The 23153-nt window shown below is 32.4% G+C and overlaps 1 long non-coding RNA gene, 15 other non-coding genes and 2 pseudogenes across 16 annotated transcripts; all 18 read left to right on the top strand.

The window, feature by feature from the left end:
• The first annotated feature begins 692 nt into the window (after positions 1 to 692).
• Positions 693 to 888, top strand: LOC141681858 (U2 spliceosomal RNA). Its single transcript, XR_012559278.1, has one exon. It is a non-coding gene; the product is annotated as a U2 spliceosomal RNA (small nuclear RNA).
• Positions 889 to 2606: 1718 nt separating this feature from the next.
• Positions 2607 to 5636, top strand: LOC141676803 (uncharacterized). The gene is made up of 3 exons (XR_012557148.1): positions 2607 to 2753; positions 4053 to 4244; positions 5375 to 5636. It is a non-coding gene; the product is annotated as an uncharacterized LOC141676803 (long non-coding RNA).
• A 487-nt stretch (positions 5637 to 6123) lies between these two features.
• On the top strand, positions 6124 to 6282 carry LOC141682123 (U1 spliceosomal RNA). The gene has a single exon (XR_012559525.1). It is a non-coding gene; the product is annotated as a U1 spliceosomal RNA (small nuclear RNA).
• A 1761-nt stretch (positions 6283 to 8043) lies between these two features.
• Positions 8044 to 8240, top strand: LOC141681941 (U2 spliceosomal RNA). The gene has a single exon (XR_012559355.1). It is a non-coding gene; the product is annotated as a U2 spliceosomal RNA (small nuclear RNA).
• Positions 8241 to 9048: 808 nt separating this feature from the next.
• On the top strand, positions 9049 to 9240 carry LOC141681932 (U2 spliceosomal RNA). Its single transcript, XR_012559346.1, has one exon. It is a non-coding gene; the product is annotated as a U2 spliceosomal RNA (small nuclear RNA).
• A 611-nt stretch (positions 9241 to 9851) lies between these two features.
• On the top strand, positions 9852 to 10010 carry LOC141681111 (U1 spliceosomal RNA). The gene has a single exon (XR_012558553.1). It is a non-coding gene; the product is annotated as a U1 spliceosomal RNA (small nuclear RNA).
• Positions 10011 to 10912: 902 nt separating this feature from the next.
• LOC141681735 (U2 spliceosomal RNA) lies at positions 10913 to 11108 on the top strand. Its single transcript, XR_012559160.1, has one exon. It is a non-coding gene; the product is annotated as a U2 spliceosomal RNA (small nuclear RNA).
• Positions 11109 to 11719: 611 nt separating this feature from the next.
• LOC141682233 (U1 spliceosomal RNA) lies at positions 11720 to 11878 on the top strand. Its single transcript, XR_012559635.1, has one exon. It is a non-coding gene; the product is annotated as a U1 spliceosomal RNA (small nuclear RNA).
• A 904-nt stretch (positions 11879 to 12782) lies between these two features.
• Positions 12783 to 12978, top strand: LOC141681613 (U2 spliceosomal RNA). Its single transcript, XR_012559041.1, has one exon. It is a non-coding gene; the product is annotated as a U2 spliceosomal RNA (small nuclear RNA).
• Positions 12979 to 13589: 611 nt separating this feature from the next.
• LOC141681049 (U1 spliceosomal RNA) lies at positions 13590 to 13746 on the top strand. Its single transcript, XR_012558492.1, has one exon. It is a non-coding gene; the product is annotated as a U1 spliceosomal RNA (small nuclear RNA).
• An 801-nt stretch (positions 13747 to 14547) lies between these two features.
• On the top strand, positions 14548 to 14705 carry LOC141681269 (U1 spliceosomal RNA). The gene has a single exon (XR_012558710.1). It is a non-coding gene; the product is annotated as a U1 spliceosomal RNA (small nuclear RNA).
• A 924-nt stretch (positions 14706 to 15629) lies between these two features.
• LOC141681935 (U2 spliceosomal RNA) lies at positions 15630 to 15828 on the top strand. The gene has a single exon (XR_012559350.1). It is a non-coding gene; the product is annotated as a U2 spliceosomal RNA (small nuclear RNA).
• A 617-nt stretch (positions 15829 to 16445) lies between these two features.
• On the top strand, positions 16446 to 16592 carry LOC141681478 (U1 spliceosomal RNA; annotated as a pseudogene).
• Positions 16593 to 17505: 913 nt separating this feature from the next.
• On the top strand, positions 17506 to 17706 carry LOC141681797 (U2 spliceosomal RNA). The gene has a single exon (XR_012559220.1). It is a non-coding gene; the product is annotated as a U2 spliceosomal RNA (small nuclear RNA).
• A 611-nt stretch (positions 17707 to 18317) lies between these two features.
• Positions 18318 to 18476, top strand: LOC141682319 (U1 spliceosomal RNA). The gene has a single exon (XR_012559721.1). It is a non-coding gene; the product is annotated as a U1 spliceosomal RNA (small nuclear RNA).
• A 902-nt stretch (positions 18477 to 19378) lies between these two features.
• Positions 19379 to 19545, top strand: LOC141681958 (U2 spliceosomal RNA; annotated as a pseudogene).
• Positions 19546 to 20462: 917 nt separating this feature from the next.
• On the top strand, positions 20463 to 20657 carry LOC141681947 (U2 spliceosomal RNA). The gene has a single exon (XR_012559361.1). It is a non-coding gene; the product is annotated as a U2 spliceosomal RNA (small nuclear RNA).
• A 611-nt stretch (positions 20658 to 21268) lies between these two features.
• Positions 21269 to 21427, top strand: LOC141682160 (U1 spliceosomal RNA). The gene has a single exon (XR_012559561.1). It is a non-coding gene; the product is annotated as a U1 spliceosomal RNA (small nuclear RNA).
• Positions 21428 to 23153: the final 1726 nt, after the last annotated feature.

Below are 23153 nucleotides of genomic sequence, written 5' to 3'. Positions count from 1 at the left end.
CATCATAATATAAAATAAGAAATGATAGGTGAGGTAAATATTCACAATTACAAACATCAACATGCATATATATTGTACTACGCCATTATCTTATTCACATTAAGGGTTTCATTTTCTTTTATGTTTGATGACATATTGTGCTTAAAAATTAATTCTCCTCTTACGTGGAGTTTTTTTAATTTTATTTTCGCAACAATGACAAAAACCGTGTAAACTAAAGACGCATATGGTTTCTCACAACACGGTTTTTCCGCATCATTCATATTTAAGGTGTTACCCGGTATTGCTTTCCCGTTTAAGTTTCAGTTTAAATTTCAAAAATAAAACACAAATCTCGCCACATACTAAATTTGTTGTTGGGTGTGGTTGCATAAAAATTGCAGCAAGCAACTGAATAGGAATTCGTAATGCACCAAGAGTGATAAAAAAATAGTTGACTTGCATATTATTAATTGAATGTTTTGGAAAAACATTTTATGCACTTACTCCAACAGTTTATAATTTTTTATTTTTGAGGGAAAAGTCAATTTGTATGTACTCTAACAATTCGTATTCATATCTTATTCCAAGCTTTACAGCATTGCTTACATTAGTAGTTTATATGTACCTGGAGTTCCGTACCACCTCGAGATACTTTTCGATAGATGTGCCGAACTCATCCATATAAACAAAGTCAGATAGCTTGTTCATTTATACCTTTCTCGGCCTTTTGGCCAAGATCAAGTGTAGTGTCTGTTTTTATCAGTTTAATATCTGATATGTGGGCCAATGGTTCACATGATATTAAATTAATATTTTTATCGGGGAAGATCCTAACAATAGCTTGCCATTAAGGTCTTCATGCATCGCCTAAGTGTTGCACTACTGCTCGGGCCTCGCGCACCCCCACCAAATCAAAGAATTAATAAATTTTTTAAAGGACACGAACTCTTTGCCGGAGAAAAAAATCGCTATTCCGATTGTTTCCAGATGAAAGTTTAAAACTACGATGATATATTTCAAATATAATTTAACTTAATATAACAATTTACAACTAATGCCTCAATTTAACCTTTTTAATATAATATTTCACGAAAATAAGTAATATAGTTTCAATATCACCATTTATAATAGAATGCACGATAATAAATAATAAAGTTCCGATTTTCCAGATTCAAGTACAAAGATTGTACCTCATTTCTGTAATATCCCTTATTTCATATATTATTATTAATATTATTTGAATTGTTTACATGATTTTATGTGAATTTTGGTGAATTATATGATAGTTGGAGTTGATGTTTTGGGTGTTTATATATGATATTCTTTGAGTATACTAATTTTTTTAGGTCTAAAATAAAATATAGATAATGGTGATATTTTTCTGGTAATTTTTGGACTGTTATATAATTTTATAATGATTTATGGATTTATTAATTATTTTCAGAGTAATTAAAAAACTATTTTATAAAGCTGGGAATCGTCCAAAATCATCCGTTTTTGCGTTTTTTCAACCCGAAACTCTTCGGAAAACTCCTTCCTAACCCAATTTGGTAATTCCGGACATTTTCCGTGTTTTAACATTTTCGATTCGGAGTACTGTTTGACCCGTGCGCATCTCGGCGCAAAATTTTCGATACGATAATCATTTCGGTAAATCAATAAAACCCGTATTCTCGAGAGACTAGATATTTTACATTATTTTCTCACATGATGTTTTATAAGAGGCTTGGTTTTGATAATTCTCCAAATCTGATATTAAATTGTATCGATTTATAGTTACTTAGCCGTTAAGTAATCTATTTTCAGATCCGATATGATCCAATGGGATACTGGTTATGTGTTTTAAAATGCATTTATATGAATCGATCTGTAAACTAGACGTGTGTTTATTTGCGTTACGCGTTTTATGTGTGTTGAATTGTTTTCACTTTTAAAAGTGAATTTAATGCAAATTTATTTGCATAAGTATTTGGAATGTCTCTAAAATTGTTTTTATGATTTTATAATTACAATAAGTGTTTTTGGGATTTTACAAAATTTAGAAATCAATATTTAATCAATTATTTACCCCTGTATGATTTTTTGATTGCATTTATTCGTAAAATCCGTATTCAATTCCAGAATCCTTCAAAAATTATGAAACTCATATTTACATAAGTTTGAAATATTCCGAGAATTTTAAAATTATTTTGGGAATTTTTGGGATTAATTTCACTCTCGCGTTGATTCGTTTAATTGATAAAAGCGGGTATAAATTGTGTTTCAGAAATTATTTTAAAATTACAAAATTTATGTTTTTATAAATTTCGGGATATTTGTAACATTTTAAGACTATTTTCGTGATTTTCTGAATTTGTTTTAAGTATAGCTTGGTGCATTAATTGTGAATTGCGGGTATAAAACGCGATTCAAAAATGCTTTAAAAATTATGAAAATTTTATTTTATTACTTTTGGGATTTTTAGAAAATTTTAAGACTATTTTTGTAATTTTATGAATTTGTTTTATGCATACCTTGATTCGATAAGTTGTGAAATGTGGTACAAAATTAAGCTCTCAGGTGTCAACTTGTACATGTGTTGTTGCGTCTCTAAGTAAGCAATTGGAATCGTGGCAGGATCTTATTGCTTGTTTTTTTAATATTGTGGTGTGTATAAAAAAAAGAAACAAGAAAAACAAAACAAAACAAGAAAACATAAATATACATACAGATGCAACCCACCCCTTCCCTGATCATCATCACTCTCGCGACCTCCTCTCTCGATTTCTCAGGTAAATAGCTCGGCTTTTTTTTGTTTTGTTTTCTGGTAAGCTTCGCTGCTAGCTTCCGGCGATAGCTGCCCTGTTTCCTTTCTTCCGCCGTCCTTTTCTTTTATATATTCCGGTCGCCTGGCTTGGTGATGCAGGCTGGGTCGTGGGTATTCGTGTACGCGTGAGTATAATCCAGATAAGCTAACTGATATGCGAATTTTCTGGTCTAATTCTTGGATTTTCCGTGAAAGAATTTGAGCTGCCAATTCGCATATTTCAAGTTGCTAATTTATTGAATTCTCGAATGAATTTCTATGATTAATCGAAATATTGCTTCTAAATACTTAAAATTTTATCGGTAGAGTTTGCGTTGGAAATCCGAATTTAATTGGTTACCCGCAAATTTTACCGTCGTCGGCAATGTGCCTCGGCGAGCCGACGGTGGACTGTGATGACGCGATTCTGAGTCCTAAAATTTTTAAATATTAAATTAGTTCGTAAAATTATTTTTCGGAACAAAAATAATTAATTATTTTAAAAGTCGTATCGTTAATTAATTGTGATGGTGGTTGTTGGATTGTGTGATTGGTTTGGATTAGGAATGATCGATTATTGGGTTGTTTGTTGATTGGTTGTGAATTGATGTCAATTGTATTCGACGGGTAGTCCGATAAACAAAGGAGACGCTGCCCGATTTTCGGGAGCATATCCTGTAAAATATCGGAACTACCAGTTGAATGTAAATAGTTATATAATTATAAATTAATATTTTACGAAATATAACTGACAACTTGTTTCCTAAAACAGCGAGAATATGCGTTTTCCGAAAATGAACATCGAGTCGAGTTTTGAGTATGTGAACCAAGATTGTTGTATGTATTATAATAGTACATATAAGTACGAGTCGGGGTTTGATATCGAATGGGTAGATTTGTTATTGAGGATATGTCAAGCATACCTGGACGTCTAACATAGAGTATTTCGACCCTGTAGGTTCTAGTCGGGGAAAAACCGAAAGTGAATGTTGGACTAAGGATAACCTAGTGGACAGTCGACGAGCTCAGTAGGGTTTCAACCAAAGAGCCTGAGTGTTGAAGTCGAACCTTTTGGCGAACCGAGTCGTGTGTTATATGAATTATGTGATATGTGAGTTACATGTTTATATGTTATGTGAATTACGTGCGTACGTGGGTCAAGAGTATTGTATTTGACTGTCTTCTTTATGTGGGGGCTATCGTTTGGGTAGACGATAGGATTTTCACGCGCAGTTCGTCGAGTAATTATCATTTAGGCGATTAAAATTGTATCTTTTAATTATAGATGCGGATTGCTCGAGTTGATCGGGACAAGACATTGGGAAGAATGAGATGGAATGGTATTGGATAACTGGCTTGTAGAAATCGCAGGAGCATCATATCAGTAAAGTGTTGAAAAGAAGGACAGTGATGTTTTGAGACAGAATGTCAGAATAGTTGCGTCATTGCGAGTGTGACTAACTGCTAAATCTCAAAGGCAAGTATCCATATCATCACTTATTGTTTAAGTGTTATTTATTTTGAATCCCATTTTGCAAGTATTGCTTTCCTATTCTCACTTCAGCATAGATAAATGTTTTACATATCGCTGAATTATCATGCAAGTACTCTCTGCTATTCTATGTTCAAAATAGTTAAATGTTTTACTTATCAAATTACTGGATTTATAAACGTTTTGGAATTTGAGAAAGATGATTTTGTTGCGAGTATTCCTGCCCAAATGAATGGGGGAATAAAATTATTTAGGATGACGATTGAGTCGGCTCCTTTTCAATAATAAAGGTTTTAAGATTGGATGGTTACTGGTTACAACGTAGGTGATCGAGACATCGGTCCAGCTGTAATATCTTACAAAGCGAATAAATGCCTTTTCTGGCGCCCTATAGGTACCGCATGGCTGCGGGATACGGGTAATACCTATATTTACGGTATGGCTGCGGGATACCGGTGCTGTTTCGTGACTGATCATCTGGAACATCATGAAATATAATTGGTTCCAATCTAAATTGATATCTAAAATTCTTTATTGTTTTGATAATCATAGAATAAATAATTTATCAACTGTTTTGTTTTGGATTAAAGGTGAAATGCAATTTTGATTCAGTTTCTGCTTGATATGGATATTTAGTTTGTTGTTAAATATCAAATGTGGTATTAGTACAGATGATTGATGTTGACTTTAGTATGGGATGTTGTGAGCATCATAGTTCGTATTGATATCTAATTTTGATATGACAACAAAATGAGTATTAATATCAAGAGTTCGGTTTTGAATAAAGGTTATAATTCAGTCCATAATCATTGTTTCATATTATTGTTGTTTACGATATTTCCGTAAACACTGTTTTACAAGTTTTATTTTCGTCAAGATTCAAAGTATTGCTGAAGCATTTCGCTCGAAAATATCAAAAAGAGTTTTGAATACAGTGAGAAATAATCATCCGATTCTTTAATAAATTTTATGGTTCAACAATTATGATTTTAAAATGATCTGCGCTATTGCAGATGTCGGTTTTATATCGAAACAACCATATATATATATATTACAATGATTTTGCTGAGCATTTCTTTCGCTCATACTTGCCTGTTTTCGAATTTAACCTCCAGTGAGGATTAGCTTGCACTGTTTAGCTGCGTAATTCAAGGAAGCAAAGAAGAAGCTTTTGGAAGGTGATTGGTCCAGGGTTTGTGAACTAGTGTAAGTTCTATTGTGTAAAGTTGTTTATATTATATTATATTATAGTTATGTATTTTATAGTTGGGCCTAGTATACTTCTTCTCGAAGTTATACTAGCGGGTTAAGTTTTAAGATTGATAATTATTGAAAAGAATTTTAAAAGTGAAAAATGTATTGGTGAAGTTTGGAATTCTTGTTTCTAGAACGGTAACCTTAAAAGATCTTGGATTAGTTTGGGGTCATAAATGATAAATATCTTCCACTAGCATTTATTTATTGATTAAACAGGTTGATTTGGATTGAGATTTCATACTGACGACCAAATCCCTTGACCCCGGAATTGGGGGCGTTACAATTTCGATCCATGTTCAACGAACCGAGTTATTATGTCACCCAAAGCTATTTTCACTCATTGGCCGTAAACTAGATAAAGGTACCGGTGATGTAAGAAATTACGTTTGGAGATATAGATATTCCGTTTTTTTTATTTAAGACGAATAACTCCCAAATTTTAAATTACATGTCAATAGCACTACGAAATTATAGTCAAATACATCATCACAAGATTTACACTATCGTTGATAACAAAAGTCTGCTCTGAGAACTTCCCACACCGACCCATCTAAGGTAAAAGATTCCAACAACGCTATGAATAGAGATATACAGCCTACATGAAAACTTACTTACCTGGATGGGGACAATGGGCGATCATTAAAGTCCATGGCCTAGGGAAGTGACTTCCATTGCACTTTGGATGGGTTCTTGCCTAAGGTTTACCCAAGTGGTGGAGCCTACATCATAATTTGTGTTAGGGGGCTTGCGTTCGCGCAGCCCCGCCAACTATATTACATAATTTGTTATATTACTGAATTTCATGAAACCCGGTAAACCAAGGGGTTTTAAACTTGGGGTGGCGAAATCTAAAATTTGGGATTAATCAATTAAAAACTTCATTTATTTAAAGTTATTACTATTTATTGAATATTTGCAAGTAAAAATTACTCTTATTAACACGCAAATGAATTTATAGTCTCTCACTAAATAAATTCATCATAATATAAAATAAGAAATGATAGGTGAGGTAAATATTCACAATTACAAACATCAACATGCACATATATTGTACTGCGCCATTATCTTGTTGACGTTAAGGGTTTCGTTTTCTTTTAAGTTTGATGACATATTGTGCTTAAAAATTAATTATCCTCTTACGTGGAGTTTTTTTAATTTTATTTTCCGCAACAATGAAAAAAACTGTGTAAACTAAAGACGTATATGGTTTCTCATAACACTGTTTTTCCGCATCATTCATACTAGCCAATAACCCGTGCGATGCACGAATTGCTTTTAACACACGATAATTTTTAATAATATATTTTATAATATAATTTTTAATTGCTGAAAAAATAAATTGGAGAACATAATAAATAATAACTATATATAATTTTATAATAACTTGAGACTTAACTGAAAATAAATAATATAATATATAATATGTTGTTCATAGGATTCGAACCTTAAACCTGTAGAAATTGTTAAAAATAAAGAATATAAAAGTTTAAATATAATATTCTGTTAACAGGATTCGAACCCTGAACTTATGAGAGCAGTTTAAATATTAATATAGTGCCCGTTTGGGAAATTTTAAAATAAGTAACTTATGACTTAAAATGATTAAGTGCGAAATAAGTGATAAGTTGATAAATACTTATAAGTTCTATAAGTGTTTGGATAAATTTACTTATAAGTCAGAATTTTTTTTACTTAAATGAATTAAAACAAATAATTATTAAATATAATTATCTTAGTTCATGAATCTTAAATTAGAAAATATTTAAAAATTTATATTTTAAAATCAAAACTTTAGAAAAAAGTGAAAAAATGAAAATAAGTTGGAAAAAAGTACGTCACTGCCAACTTTCAACTTATCAGCTTATAAGTTGTAAATTCAGCTTATAAGTTGGGTCGACAAACACTCGTCGATAAGCTGTTAAGGGCTTATAAGCCATAAGTGGCTTATAAGTAGCGTGCCAAACAGGCCCATAATATTATTTTATTATTATATCTAATGGTTCTCATCTATCTATTTTTAGATCTGACGATTGTTATTTACCGTACCAAACAACAGTACCGAGCAATCGACCAACTAAATAGAGGGTGTTCTGCTTATAATAGTATAGTATAGATTTAAGGTGTTCCCTGGTATTGCTTTCCCGTTTAAGTTTCAGTGTAAATTTGAAAATAAAACACAAGTTGCACAACATACTAAATTTGTTTTTGGGTGTGGTGGCATAAAATTTGCAACAAGCAACTGAATAGGAATTCGTAATGCACCAAGAGTGACAGAAAAGCAGTTGATTAAATGTTTTGGAAAAACATTTTATGCACTTACTCCAACAGTTTATTATTTTTCATTTTTCAAGGGAAAAGTCAATTTGTATGTACTCTAACAATTCATATTCATATCTTATTCCACGCTTTACAGCATTGCTTACATTAGTAGTTTATATGTACCTGGAGTTCCGTACCACCTCGAGATACTTTTCGGTAGATGTGCCGAACTCATCCATATAAACAAGGTCAGATAGCTTGTTCATTCATACCTTTCTCGGCCTTTTGGCTAAGATGTACTATAGTATCTGTTCTTATCAATTTAAAATCTGATATGTGGGCCAATGGTCCACACGATATTGAATTAATTTTTTTATAGGGGAATATCCTCACAATAGCTTTCTATTGAGGTCTTCTTGCGTCGCCCTAAGTGTTGCACTACTGCTCGGGCCTGGCGCACCCCCACCAAATCAAAGAATAAATATTTTTTTTAAAGACACGAAATCTATATCGGAGAAAAAAGTTGTTATTCCGATTATTTCCAGACGAAAGTTTTAAACTACGATAATATATTTCAAATATAATTTAACTTAATGTAACAATTTACAACTAAAAACTTCAATTATTTAGAGTTATTAGTATTTATTGAATATTTGCAAGTAAAAATTACTCTTATCAACACCCAAATGAATTTATAGTCTCTCACTAAATAAATTCATCATAATATAATATAAGAAATGATAGGTGAGGTAAATATTCACAATTACAAACATCAACATGCACATATACTGTACTGCGCCATTATCTTGTTCACATTAAGGGTTTCGTTTTCTTTTAAGTTTGATGACATATTGTGCTTAAAAATTAATTCTCCTCTTGCGTGGAGTTTTTTTAATTTTATTTTCCGGCAACAATGAAAAAAACCGTGTAAACTAAAGACGCATATGGTTTCTCACAACACTGTTTTTCCGCATCATTCATATTTAAGGTGTTACCCGGTATTGCTTTCCCGTTTAAGTTTCAGTTTAAATTTGAAAATAAAACAAAAGTCTTGTAACATACTAAATTTGTTTTTGGGTTATATTTTATTTTTCGAGGGAAAAGTCAATTTGTATGTACTCTAACAATTCATATTCATATCTTATTCTACGCTTTATAGCATTGCTTACATTAGTAGCTTATATATACCTGGAGTTCCGTACCACCTCGAGATATTTTTCGGTAGATGTGCCGAACTCATCCATATATGCAAGGTCTGATAGCTTGTTCATTCATACCTTTCTCGGCCTTTTGGCTAAGATCAAGTGTAGTATCTGTTCTTATCGGTTTAATATCTGATATGTGGGACAATGGTTCAGACGATATTATATTAATTTTTTTATCGGGGAAGATCCTAACAATAGCTTGTTATTGAGGTCTTCGTTGCCTAAGTGTTGCACTACTGCTCGGGCCTGGCGCACCCCTACTAAATCAAAGAATAAACAATTTTTTTAAAGGACATAAACTCTTTCCCGGAGAAAAAAATCGCTATTCCTATTGTTTCCAGATGAAAGTTTAAAACTACGACGATATATTTCAAATATAAATTAACTTAATGTAACAATTTACAACTAATGCCTCAATTTCACCTTTTCAATATAATATTTCACGACAATAAGTAATATAGTTTCAATTTCACCCTTTATAATAGAATGCACAACAATAATTAATAAAGTTCTGGTTTTCCAGATTCAAGTACAAAGATTGTACCTCATTTCGATCCAAGTTCAACGAACCAAGTTATTATGTCACCCAAAGCTATTTTCATTCATTGGCCGCAAACTGCATAAAGGTACCGGTGGTGTAAGAAATTACGTTTGGAGATATAGATATTCCGTGTTTTTTATTTAAGACAAATAACTCCCAAATTTTAATTTTCATCTCAATCGCACTACGAAATTATAGTCAAATACATCATCACAAGATTTACACTATCGTTGATAACAATAGTCTGCTCTGAGAACTCCCACATCGACCAATCTAAGGTAAAATATTCCAACAACGCTATGAATAGAGATATACGGCCTACATGAAAACTTACTTACCTAGATGGGGGCAATGGGCGATCATTAAGGTCCATGGCCTAGGGAAGTGACTTCCATTGTACTTTGGATGGGTTCTTGCCTAAGGTCTACCCAAGTGGTGGAGCCTACATCATAATGTTTGTTAGGGGGCTTGCGTTCGCGCGACCCTGCCAACTATATTACATAATTTGTTATAATACTGAATTTCATGAAACCTGGTAAACCATGGGGATTTTAAACTTGGGGTGGCGAAACCTAAAATTCGGGATTAATCAATTAAAAACTTCATTTATTTAAAGTTATTACTATTTATTGAATATTTGCAAGTAAAAATTACTCTTATTAACACGTAATTGAATTTATAGTCTCTCACTAAATAAATTCATCATAGCATAATATAAGAAACGATAGGTGAGGTAAATATTCACAGTTACAAACATCAACATGCTCATATATTATACTACGCCATTATCTTGTTCACGTTAAAGGTTTCGTTTTCTTTTAAGTATGATGACATTGTGCTTAAAAATTAATTATGCTCTTACGCGGAGTCTTTTTAATTTTATTTTCCGCAACAATGACAAAAACCGTGTAAACTAAAGACGCATATGGTTTCTCAAAATACTGTTTTTTCGCATCATTCATATTTAAGGTGTTACCCGGTATTGCTTTCCCATTTAAGTTTCAGTTTAAATTTGAAAATAAAACACAAGTCTCGCAACATACTAAATTTGTTGTTGGGTGTGGTTGCATAAAATTTGCAGCAAGCAACTGAATAGGAATTTTTAATGCACTAAGAGTGACAGAAAAGCAGTTGACTTGCATATTATTAAATAAATGTTTTGGAAAAATATTTTATGCACTTACTCCAATAGTTTATTATTTTTTATTTTTTGAGGGAAAAGTCAATTTGTATGTACTCTTACAATTCATATTCATATCTTATTCCACGCTTTACAGCATTGATTATATTAGTAGTTTATATTTTCTAGGATTTCCGTACCACGTCTAGATACTTTTCGGTAGATGTGTCGAACTCATCCATATAAACAAGGTCAGATAGCTTGTTCATTCATACATTTCTCGGCTTTTTGGCAAAGATCAAGTGTAGTATATGTTCTTATCAGTTTAATATCTGATATGTGGGCCAATGGTTCACACGATATTAAATTAATTTTTTTATCGGGGAAGATCCTAACAATAGCTTGCTATTGAGGTCTTCATGCGTCGCCTAAGTGTTGCACTACTGCTCGGGCCTAGCGCACCCCCACAAAATCAAAGAATAAATAATTTTTTAAAGGACACGAACTCTTTTCTGGAGAATAAAATCGCTATTCCGATTGTTTCCAGATGAAAGTTTAAAACCACGACGATATATTTCAAATATAATTTAACTTGTTGTAACTGTTTACGGATATTTCCTCAATTTCACCTTTTTAATATAATATTTCACGACAATAAGTAATATAGTTTCAATATCACCCTTTATAATAGAATGCACGACAATAAATAATAAAGTTCTGATTTTCCAGATTCAAGTACAAAGATTGTACCTCATTTCGATCCATTTTCAACGAACCGAGTTATTATGTCACCCAAAGCTATTTTCACTCATCGGCCGCAAACTGCATAAAGGTACCGGCGGTGTAAGAAATTACGTTTGGAGATATAGATATTCTGTGTTTTTAATTTAAGACAAATAACTCCCAAATTTTAAATTACATGTCAATCGCACTACGAAATTATAGTCAAATACATCATCACAAGATTTAAACTATCGTTAATAACAAAAGACTGCTCTGAGAAATTCCCATATCGACCGATCTAAGGTAAAATATTCCAACAACGCTATGAATAGAGATATACGGCCTACATAAAAACTTACTTACCTGGATGGGGTCAATGGGCGATCATTAAGGTCCATGGCCTAGGGAAGTTGCTTTCATTGCCCTTTGGATGGGTTCTTGCCTAAGGTCTACCCAAGTGGTGGAGCCTACATCAAAATTTGTGTTAGGGGGCATGCGTTCGCGCGACCCCGCCAACTATATTACATAATTTGTTATATTACTGAATTTCATGAAACCTGGTAAACCAAAGGGATTTTAAACTTGGGGTGGCAAAACCTAAAATTCGGGATTAATCAATTAAAAACATCATTTATTTAAAGTTATTACTATTTTTTGAATATTTGCAAGTAAAAATTACTCTTATTAACACTCAAATGAATTTATAGTCTCTCACTAAATAAACTCATCATAATATAATATAAGAAATAATAGGTGAGGTAAATATTCACAATTACAAACATCAACATGCACATATATTGTACTGCGCCATTATCTTGTTCACATTAAGAGTTTCGTTTTCTTTTAAGTATGTTGACATATTGTGCTTAAAAATTAATTTTCCTCTTATGTGGAGTTTTTTTAATTTTATTTTCCGTAATAATGACAAAAACCGTGTAAATTAAAGACGCATATGGTTTCTCACAACACGATTTTTCCGCATAATTCATATTTAAGGTGTTACCCGGTATTGCTTTCCCGTTTAAGTTTCAATTTAAATTTGAAAATAAAACACAAGTCTCGCAACATACTAAATATTTTGTTGGGTGTGGTTGCATAAAATTTGCAGCAAGCAACTGAATAGGAATTCGTAATGCACCAAAAGTGATAGAAAAGCAGTTGACTTGCATATTATTAATTAAATGTTTTGGAAAAACATTTTATGCACTTACTCCAACAGTTTATTATTTTTTAATTTTCGAGGGAAAAGTCAATTTGTATGTACTCTAAGAATTCATATTCATATCTTATTCCACGCTTTACAGCATTGCTTACATTAGTAGTTTATATGTACCTGGAGTTTCGTACAACCTCGAGATACTTTTCGGTAGATGTGGCGAACTCATCCATATAAACAAGGTCAGATAGCTTGTTCATTCATACCTTCCTCGGCCTTTTGGCTAAGATCGAGTGTAGTATCTGTTCTTATCAGTTTAATATCTGATATGTGGGCCAATGGTTCACACGATATTAAATTAATTTTTTTATCGGGGAAGATAATAACAATAGCTTGCTATTGAGGTCTTCATGCGTCGCCTAAGTGTTGCACTACTTCTCTGGCCTGGCGCAACCCCACCAAATCAAAGAATAAATATTTTTTAAAGGACACGAACTCTTTTCCGGAAAACAAAATCGCTATTCCGATTATTTTACAGATGAAAGTTTAAAACTACGACGATATATTTCAAATATAATTTAACTTGTTGTAACAATTTACGAATATTGCCTCAATTTTACCTTTTTAATATAATATTTCATGACAATAAGTAATATAGTTTCAATTTCACCCTTTATAACATAATGCACGACAATAAATAATAAAGGTCTGATTTTCCGGATTTAAGTACAAAGATTATACATCATTTTGATCCATGTTCAACGAATCGAGTTATTATGTCACCCAAAGCTATTTTCACTTATCGGCCGCAAACTGCATAAAGGTACCTGTGGTGTAAGAAATTACGTTTGGAGATATAGATATTCCGTGTTTTTTATTTAAGACAAATAACTCCCAAATTTTAAATTACATGTCAATCGCACTACGAAATTATAGTCATATACATCATCACAAGATTTAAACTATCGTTGATAACAAAAGTCTTCTCTGAGAACTTCCAATATCGACCGATCTAAGGTAAAATATTCCAACAACGCTATGAACAGAGATATACGGCCAACATGAAAACTTACTTACCTGGATGGGGTCAATGGACGATCATTAAGGTCCATGGCCTAAGGAAGTGACTTCCATTGCAGTTTGGATGGGTTCTTACCTAAGGTCTACCTAAGTGGTGGAGCCCACATCATAATTTGTGTTAGGGGATCGCGTTCGCGCGGCCCGCCAACTATAGTACATAATTTGTTAGATTACATAATTTCCTGAAATTTGGTAAACCAAGAGGATTTTAAACATGGGGTGGCGAAATCTAAAAATCAATTAAAAACATTATTTATTTAAAGTTATTAGTATTTATTGAATATTTGCAAGTAAAAATTACCCTTATTAACACGCAAATGAATTTATAGTCTCTTACAAAATAAATTCATCATAATATAACATAAGAAATGATAGGTGAGGTAAATATTCACAATTACAAACATCAACATGCACATATATTGTACTGTGCCATTATCTTGTTCATATTAAGGGTTTCGTTTTCTTGTAAGTTTGATGACATATTGTGCTTAAAAATTAATTTTCCTCTTACGTAGAGTTTTTTTAATTTTATTTTCGGCAACAATGAAAAAAACCGTGTAAACTAAAGACGCATATGGTTTCTCACAACACGGTTCTTCCGCATCATTCATATTTAATGTGTTACCCGGTATTGCTTTCCCGTTTAAGTTTCAGTTTAAATTTGAAAATAAAACACAAGTCTCGCAACATACTAAATTTGTTTTTGGGTGTGGTGGCATAAAATTTGCAACAAGCAACTGAATAGGAATTCGTAATGCACCATGAGTGATAGAAAAGTAGTTTACTTGCATATTATTAATTAAACGTTTTGGAAAAACATTTTATGCACTTACTCCAATAGTTTATTATTTTTTATTTTTCGAGGGAAAAGTCAATTTGTATGTACCGATCTAAGGTAAAATATTCCAATAACGTTATGAATAGAGATATACGGCCTACATGAAAACTTACTGACCTGGATGGGGTCAATGGGCGATCATTAAGGTCCATGGCCTAGGGAAGTGACTTCCATTACACTTTGGATAGGTTCTTGCCCAAGGTCTACCCAAGTGGTGGAGCCTACATCAAAATTTGTGTTAGGGGGCTTGCGTCTGCGCGGCTCGCCAACTATATTACATAATTTGTTATATTACTTAATTTCCTGAAATCTTGTAAACCATGGGGATTTTAAACTTGGGGTGGCGAAATCTAAATTTTTGGGATTAATAAATTAAAAATTTCATTTATTTAAAGTTATTACTATTTATTGTATTTTTGCAAGTAAAAATTACTCTTATTAACACGCAAATGAATTTATAGTCTCTCACTAAATAAATTCATCATAATTGCTATAAGAAATGAAAGGTCAGGTAAATATTCACAATTACAAACATCAACATGCACATATATTGTACTGCGCCATTATCTTCTTCAAATTAAGGGTTTCTTTTTCTTTTAAGTTTGATGACATATTGTGCTTAAAAATTAATTCTCCTCTTACGTGGAGTTTTTTTAATTCTATTTTCCGGCAACGATGACAAAAACCGTGTAAACTAAAGACGCATATGGTTTCTTACAACACGGTTTTTCTGCATCATTCATATTTAAGGTGTTCCCCAGTATTGATTTCATGTTTAATTTTCAGTTTAAATTTGAAAATAAAACACAAGTCTCGTAATATACTAAATTTGTTTTTGGGTGTGGTGGCATAAAATTTTCAACAAGCAACTGAATAGGAATATGTAATGCACCAAGAGTGATAGAAAAGCAGTTGACTTGCATATTATTAATTAAACATTTTGGAAAAACATTTTATGCACTTACTCCAACAGTTTATTTTTTATTATTTTTCGAGGGAAAAGTCAATTTGTATGCACTTTAACAATTTATTTTCATATCTTATTCCACGCTTTAAAGCATTTCCTACATTAGTAGTTTATTCCTACATTAGTAGTTTATATGTACCTGGAGTTCCATACCACCTCGAGATACTTTTCGGTAGATGTGCCGAACTCATCCATATAAACTAGGTCAGATAGCTTATTCATTCATTCCTTTCATGGACTTTTGGCTAAGATCAAGTGTAGTAAATGTTCTTATTAGTTTAATATCTGATATGTGGGCCAATGGTTCACTCAATATTAAATTAATTTTTTTATTGGGAAAGATCCTAACAATAATAGCTTGCTATTGTGGTCTTCATGCGTCGAGTAAGTGTTGCGCTACTGCTCGAGCCTGGCGCACCCCACCAAATCAAAGAATTAATAATTAATAATTTTTTTAAAGGACAAGAACTCTTTGCCGGAGAAACAATCGCTATTCTGATTTTTTTCCAGATGAAAGTTTAAAACTACGACGATATATTTCAAATATAATTTAACTTAATGTAACCATTAGAACTAATTCCTCAATTTCACCTTTTTAATATAATATTTCATGACAATAAGTAATATAGTTTCAATTTCACCCTTTATAATAGAATGCACGATAATAAATAATAAAGTTGTGATTTTCCAGATTCAAGTACAAAGATTGTACCTCATTTCGATCAATGTTCAATGAACTGAGTTATTATGTCAACCAAAGCTATTTTCACTCATTGGCCGCAGACTGCATAAAGGTACCGGTGGTGTAAGAAATTACGTTTGGAGATATAGATATTCCCTGTTTTTTATTTAAGACAAATAACTCCCAAATTTTAAATTACATGTCAATCGCACTACGAAATTATAGTCAAATACATCATCACAAGATTTACACTATCGTTGATAACAAAAGTCTACTCTGAGAACTTCCCACATCGACCGATCTAAGGTAAAATATTCCAACAACGCTATGAGTAGAGATATACGGCCTACATGAAAACTTACTTTCCTAGATGGGGTCAATGGGCGATCATTAAGGTCCATGGCCTAGGGAAGTGACTTCCATTGCAGTTCGGATGGGTTCTTGCCTAAGGTCTACCCAAGTGGTGGAGCCTACATCATATTTTGTCTTAGGGGGCGCGGCCCCGCCAACTATATTACATAATTTGTTATATTACTGAATTTCATGAAACCTGGTAAACCAAGGGGATTTTAAACTTGGGATGGCGAAATCTAATATTCGGGATTAATAAATGAAAAACTTCATTTATTTAAAGTTATTACTATTTATTGTATATTTGCAAGTAAAAATTACTCTTATTAACACACAAATGAATTTATTGTCTCTCACTAAATAAATTCATCATAATATAAAATAGGAAATGATAGGTGAGGTGAGGTGAGGTGAGGCAAATATTCACAATTATAAACATCAACATGCACATATATTGTATTGTGCCATTATCTTGTTTACATTAAGGGTTTATTTTTCTTTTAAGTTTGATGACATATTCTGCTTAAAAATTAATTCTCCTCTTACGTGGAGTTTTTTTAACCGTGTTTTCCGGCAACAATGACAAAAACCGTGTAAACTAAAGACGCATATGGTTTCTCTCAACACGGTTTTCTGCATCATTCATATTTAAGGTGTTCCCCAGTATTGCTTTCCCGTTTAGGTTTCAGTTTAAATTTGAAAATAAAACACAAGTCTCGCAACATACTAAATTTGTTGTTGGGTGTGGTTGCATAAAATTTGTAGCAAGTAACTGAATAGGAATTCGTATTGCACCAAGAGTGATTGCAAAGCAGTTGACTTGCATATTATTAATTAAACGTTTTGGGAAAACATTTTACGCACTAACTCCAACAGTTTATTATTTTTCGTGGGAAAAGTCAATTTGTATGTACTCGAACAATTCATATTCATATCTTATTCCACGCTTTACAAAATTGCTTACATTAGTATTTATATCTACCTGGAGTTCGGTACCACCTCGAGATACTTTTCGGTAGATGTGCTGAACTCATCGATATAAACAAGGTCAGATAGCTTGTTTATTCATACCTTTCTCGGCCTTTTGGCTAAGATCAAGTGTAGTATCTGTTCTTATCAGTTTAATATCTGATATGTGGGCCATTGGTTCACGCGATATTAAATTATTTTTTATTTTTTATTAGGGAAGATCCGAACAATAGTTCTCTATTGAGGTCTTCATGCGTCGCATAAGTGTTGCACTACAGCTCGGGCCTGGCGCACCCCCACTAAATCAAAGAATAAATATTTTTTTAAAAGACACGAACTCTTTGCTTGAGAAAAAAAATCGTTATTCCGATTGTTTCTAAATGAAAGTTTAAAACTATCGTGATATATTTCAGATATAATTTAACTTGTTGTAACAATTTACGAATATTGCCTCAATTTCACCTTTTTAATATAATATTTCAGGACAATAGTAATAGAGTTTCAACTTCACCTTTTATAATAGAATGCACGACAATAAATAATAAATTTATGATTTTCCAGATTCAATTACAAAGATTGTACCTCATTTTGATCGAATTTCAACGAACCGAGTTACTGTGTCATCCAAAGCTATTTTTACTCATTGGCCGTAAACTGCATAAAGGTACCGATGGTGTAAGAAAATATGTTTGGAGATATAGATATTCCGTGTTTTTTATTTAAGACAAATAACTCCCAAATTTTAAATTACATGTCAATCGCACAACGAAATTATAGTCAAATACATCATCACAAGATTTACACTATCGTTGATAACAAAAGTCTGCTCTGAGAACTTCCCACATCGACCGATCTAAGGTAAAATATTCCAACAACTCTATGAATAGAGATATACGGCCTACATGAAAACTTACTTACCTGGATGGGGTCAATGGGCGATCATTAAAGTTCATGGCCTAGGGAAGTGACTTCAATTGCACTTTGGATGGGTTCTTGCCTAAGGTCTACCCAAGTGGTGGAGCCTACATCATAATTTGTGTTAGGGGGCTTGCGTTCGCGCAGCCTCACCAACTATAGTACATAATTTGTTATATTACTTAATTTCCTGAAATATGGTAAACCAAGGGGAATTTAAACTTGGGGTGGCGAAATCTAAAATTCGAGATTAATCAAATAAAACTTCATTTATTTAAATTTATTACTATTTATTGAATATTTGCAAGTAAAAATTACTCTTATTAACACGCAAATGAATTTATAGTCTCTCACTAAATAAATTCATCATAGTATAATATAAGAAATGATAGCTGAGGTAAATATTCACAATTACAAACATTAACATGCACATATATTGTACTGAGCCATTATCTTGTTCACATTTAGGGTTTCGTTTTCTTTTAAGTTTGCTGACATACTGTGCTTAAAACTTAATTCTCCTCTTACGTGGAGTTTTTTAATTTCATTTTGCGGCAACAATGACAAAAACCGTGTAAACTAAAGACACATATGGTTTCTCACAACACAGTTTTTCAGCATCATTCATATTTAAGGTGTTCCACGGTATTGCTTTCCCGTTTAAGTTTCAGTTTAAATTTGAAAATAAAATACAAGTCTCGCAACATACTAAATTTGTTTTTGGGTGCGGTTGCATAAAATTTACAGCAAGCAACTGAATAGGAATTCATAATGCACCAAGAGTGATAGAAAAGCAGTTGACTTGCATATTATTAATTAAATGTTTTGGAAAAACATTTTATGCACTTACTCCAACAGTTTAGTATTTTTTATTTTTCGAGGGAAAAGTCAATTGTATGTACTTTAACAATTCATATTCATATCTTATTCCATGCTTTACAGCATTTCTTACATTAGTAGTTTATATGTACCTGGAGTTCCGTACCGCCTCGAGATACTTTTCGGTAGATGTGCCGAACTCATCCATATAAACAAGGTCAGATAGATTATTCATTCATACCTTTCTCGGTTTTTTTGGCTAAGATGAAGTGTAGTATCTGTTCTTATCTGTTTAATATCTGATATTAAAATAATTTTTTTGTCGGGGAAGATCCTAATAATTTGTGTTAGGGGCCGCGGCCCCGCCAACTATATTACATATTTTGTTATATTATTGAATTTACATAATAATTTGTGTTAGCGGGCGTGGCCCCGCCAACTATATTACATAATTTGTTATATTACTGAATTTCATGAAACCTGGTAAACCAAGGTGATTTTAAACTTGGGATGGCGAAATCTAAAATTCGGGATTAATCAATTAAAAACTTCATTTATTTAAATTATTACTATTTATTGAATATTTGCAAGTAAAAATTACTCTTATTAACACGCAAATGAATTTATAGTCTCTCAGTAAATAAATTCATCATAATATAATATAAGAAATGATAGGTGAGGTAAATATTCACAATTACAAACATCAACATGCACATATATTGTTCACGTTAAGGGTTTCGTTTTCTTTTAAGTTTGATGACATATTGTGCTTAAAAATTAATTATCCTCATACGTGAAGTTTTTTTAATTTTACTTTCCGCAACAATGACAAAAACCGTGTAAACTAAAGACGCATATGGTTTCTCACAACACGGTTTTTCCGCATCATTCATATTTAAGGTGTTACACTGTTTTGCTTTCCCGTTTAAGTTTCAGTTTAAATTCGAAAATAAAACACAAGTCTCGCAACATACTAAATTTTTTGTTGGGTGTGGTTGCATAAAATTTGCAGCAAGGAACTGAATAGGAATTCGTCTTGCACCAAGAGTGATAGAAAAGCAGTTTACTTGCATATTATTAATTAAACGTTTTGAAAAAACATTTTACGCACTAACTCCAACAGTTTATTATTTTTTATTTTTTGAGAGAAAAGTCAATTTGTATGTACTCGAACAATTCGTATTCATATCTTATTCCACGCTTTACAGCATTGCTTACATTAGTATTTATATGTACATGGAGTTCGGTACCACCTCGAGATACTTTTCGGTAGATGTGCCGAACTCATCCATATAAACAAGGTCAGATAGCTTGTTCATTCATACCTTTTTCGGCCTTTTCGCTAAGATCAAGTGTAGTATCTATTCTGATATGTTTACTATCTGATATGTGGGCCGTTGGTCCACGCGATATTAAATAATTTTTTTATTGGGGAAGTTCCGAACAATAGCTTGCTATTGAGGTCTTCATACGCCGCCTAAGTGTTGCACTACTGCTCGGGCCTGGCGCACCCCCACTAATTCAAAGAATAAATATTTTTTTTAAAGACATGAACTCTTTGCCGGAGAAAAAAATCGCTATTCCGATTATTTCTAAAGGAAAGTTTAAAACCATGGTGATATATTTTAGATATAATTTAACTTGTTGTAACAATTTACGAATATTGCCTCAATTTTACCTTTTTAATATAATATTTCAGGACAATAAGTAATATAGTTTCAATTTAACCTTTTATAATAGAATGCACGATAATAAATAATAAAGTTCTGATTTTCCAGATTCAATTCCAAAGATTGTACCTCATTTTGATCCATGTTCAACGAACCGAGTTACTATGTCATCCAAAGTTATTTTTACTCACTGGCCGCAAACTGCATAAAGCTACCGATGGTGTAAGAAATTACGTTTGGAGATATAGATATTCCATGTTTTTTATTTAAGACAAATAACTCCCAAATTTTAAATTACATGTCAATCGCACTACGAAATTATAGTCAAATACATCATCACAAGATTTACACTATCATTGATAACAAAAGTCTGCTCTCAGAAATTCCCACATCGACCGATCCAAGGTAATATATTCCAACAACGCTATGAATAGATATTTACGGCCTACATGAAAACTTACTTACTTGGATGGGGTCAATGGGCGAACATTAAGTTCCATGGCCTAGGGAAGTGACTTCCATTGCACTTCGGATGGGTTCTTTCCTAAGGTCTACCCAAGTGGTGGAGCCTACATCATAATTTGTGTTAGGGGGCTAGCGTTCGCGCGACCCCTCCAACTATAGTACATAATTTGTTATATTACTTAATTTCCTGAAATCTGGTAAACCAAGGGGATTTTAAACTTGGGGTGGCGAAATCTAAAATTCGGGATTAATCAATTAAAAACTTCTTTTATCTAAAGGTACTATTTATTGAATATTTGCAAGGAAAAATTATTCTTTGTTAGGTCACACAATACTGTAGAAGGGGGTTGAATACAGTGTAGAATATAGTCAAATCGATTTAAAGCACAAGTAACAGAAAACAGATGTTTTCGATATAACAAACTTTGTTATAATGGAACTGTCCTCTCTCAGCGATGAACAAATATCACGAGAGCTGCTAGGTTACAATATATGATCTTCTCGATGATTGTAACTCTTATAGAGTAAAGCTATGTATGTGTTTATATAGACACATAGTTACAAGATAACTTATAGTTGATATGGAATATAATTCTGTCTCCTAAAATATATCAACCAGATATCTTATATAATTCTTCTAGTCCTCGAACTCTTTCCATGCATATCTTATTCTGTATTAGTTTCGATATTCTTTCCTGTAAATCAGCTTCCTTCCTTAACTGTTAGTCCTCCAGTACTTAAGTTCTGATATCCATCTTCAAATATTATCTTCTGATAATCTAAGTCCTGATATCCTTAAGTCCTGACTTCCAGTAAGTCCTGATTTCAGTAAGAACTGATATTTCTTGTTAGTTAAGATCTGAAAACTAAACATGAAACATATTAGACATGACACCTCAAATATATCCAACAATCTCCCCCAACTTGTAAATTATGCAAGAATGTACAAGTTAATAGATTTGATGATGTCAAAAACATTTAAGTTCAAATACAATAATAGTTTAATAAGACTATTAACCACAACTTACAAAACATCCAGCTTTACCAACATCACTGAATCAATCTGAATCCATAATGATTCTTAACAAAATCATTTATCAGATTATCTTCAGATTTCTTCAGAACTTCAGCTAACTGTGCTTTGACCTGCATCAGTTCTTCTTCTTTACTGTCACCAATGTGATAAATGGCTGTTCTGAGAGCTTGAATGGATGTTCTTTCAAGTCCGTCACCAAGTTTGATAACCTTAGGATGTGAAGAGTTTTCATTATAACATAAGCATCTTCCTTTCAGAATAACTTCCACCTTAGCAGAATTCTTCAGCATAGGAATTTCTCTTCCATCACCTTATGAGAAGTCTTTGTACCAGAGATTCTGAATAGATCTCTTATAGCCTTCAAAATATATTCTGACCATCTTCTTGTAACATAAGATTTTACTTCCAGATGATAATGGATATGTTGAAGTTCTTTGATAAACTTCTTTAATATATCAGAATCAGCTAATCTATAAGTCCTTCTATCATTGAGAAATAAGATTAATTTCTCTTTTAGATTCTCCTTATCATGAGCATCTATCACAACTTGAGCAGACAACACCTTGTCAAGGTACCTTTGTTTGATTTGTTCATATGGTTTGTCTGTCAATATGAAAGGATCTCTTAGAGTAACCTCTACTCCTGTTTGAATCTTCTCTTCGTCAGAACCTAATCCAGCTCTATCTCTAGGTTGCTTGGCTTTCAACCCAAATGTAGCAAGTTGATTAATCATGAGATTGAATTTTGGTTCAACTAGAGTAGCTTTCTTCCATAACACCTTCTTCTTATCAGTAATTGTCAATTTATTCAAATCAACTTGAGCATTGTCAGCAGTTGATGT

This window comes from Apium graveolens, chromosome 8 (assembly GCF_009905375.1).
Source record: "Apium graveolens cultivar Ventura chromosome 8, ASM990537v1, whole genome shotgun sequence".
NCBI lineage: Eukaryota > Viridiplantae > Streptophyta > Magnoliopsida > Apiales > Apiaceae > Apium > Apium graveolens.
The sequence above is the reverse complement of the archived record's forward strand: the minus strand, read 5'-3'. Positions and strand labels throughout refer to the sequence as shown.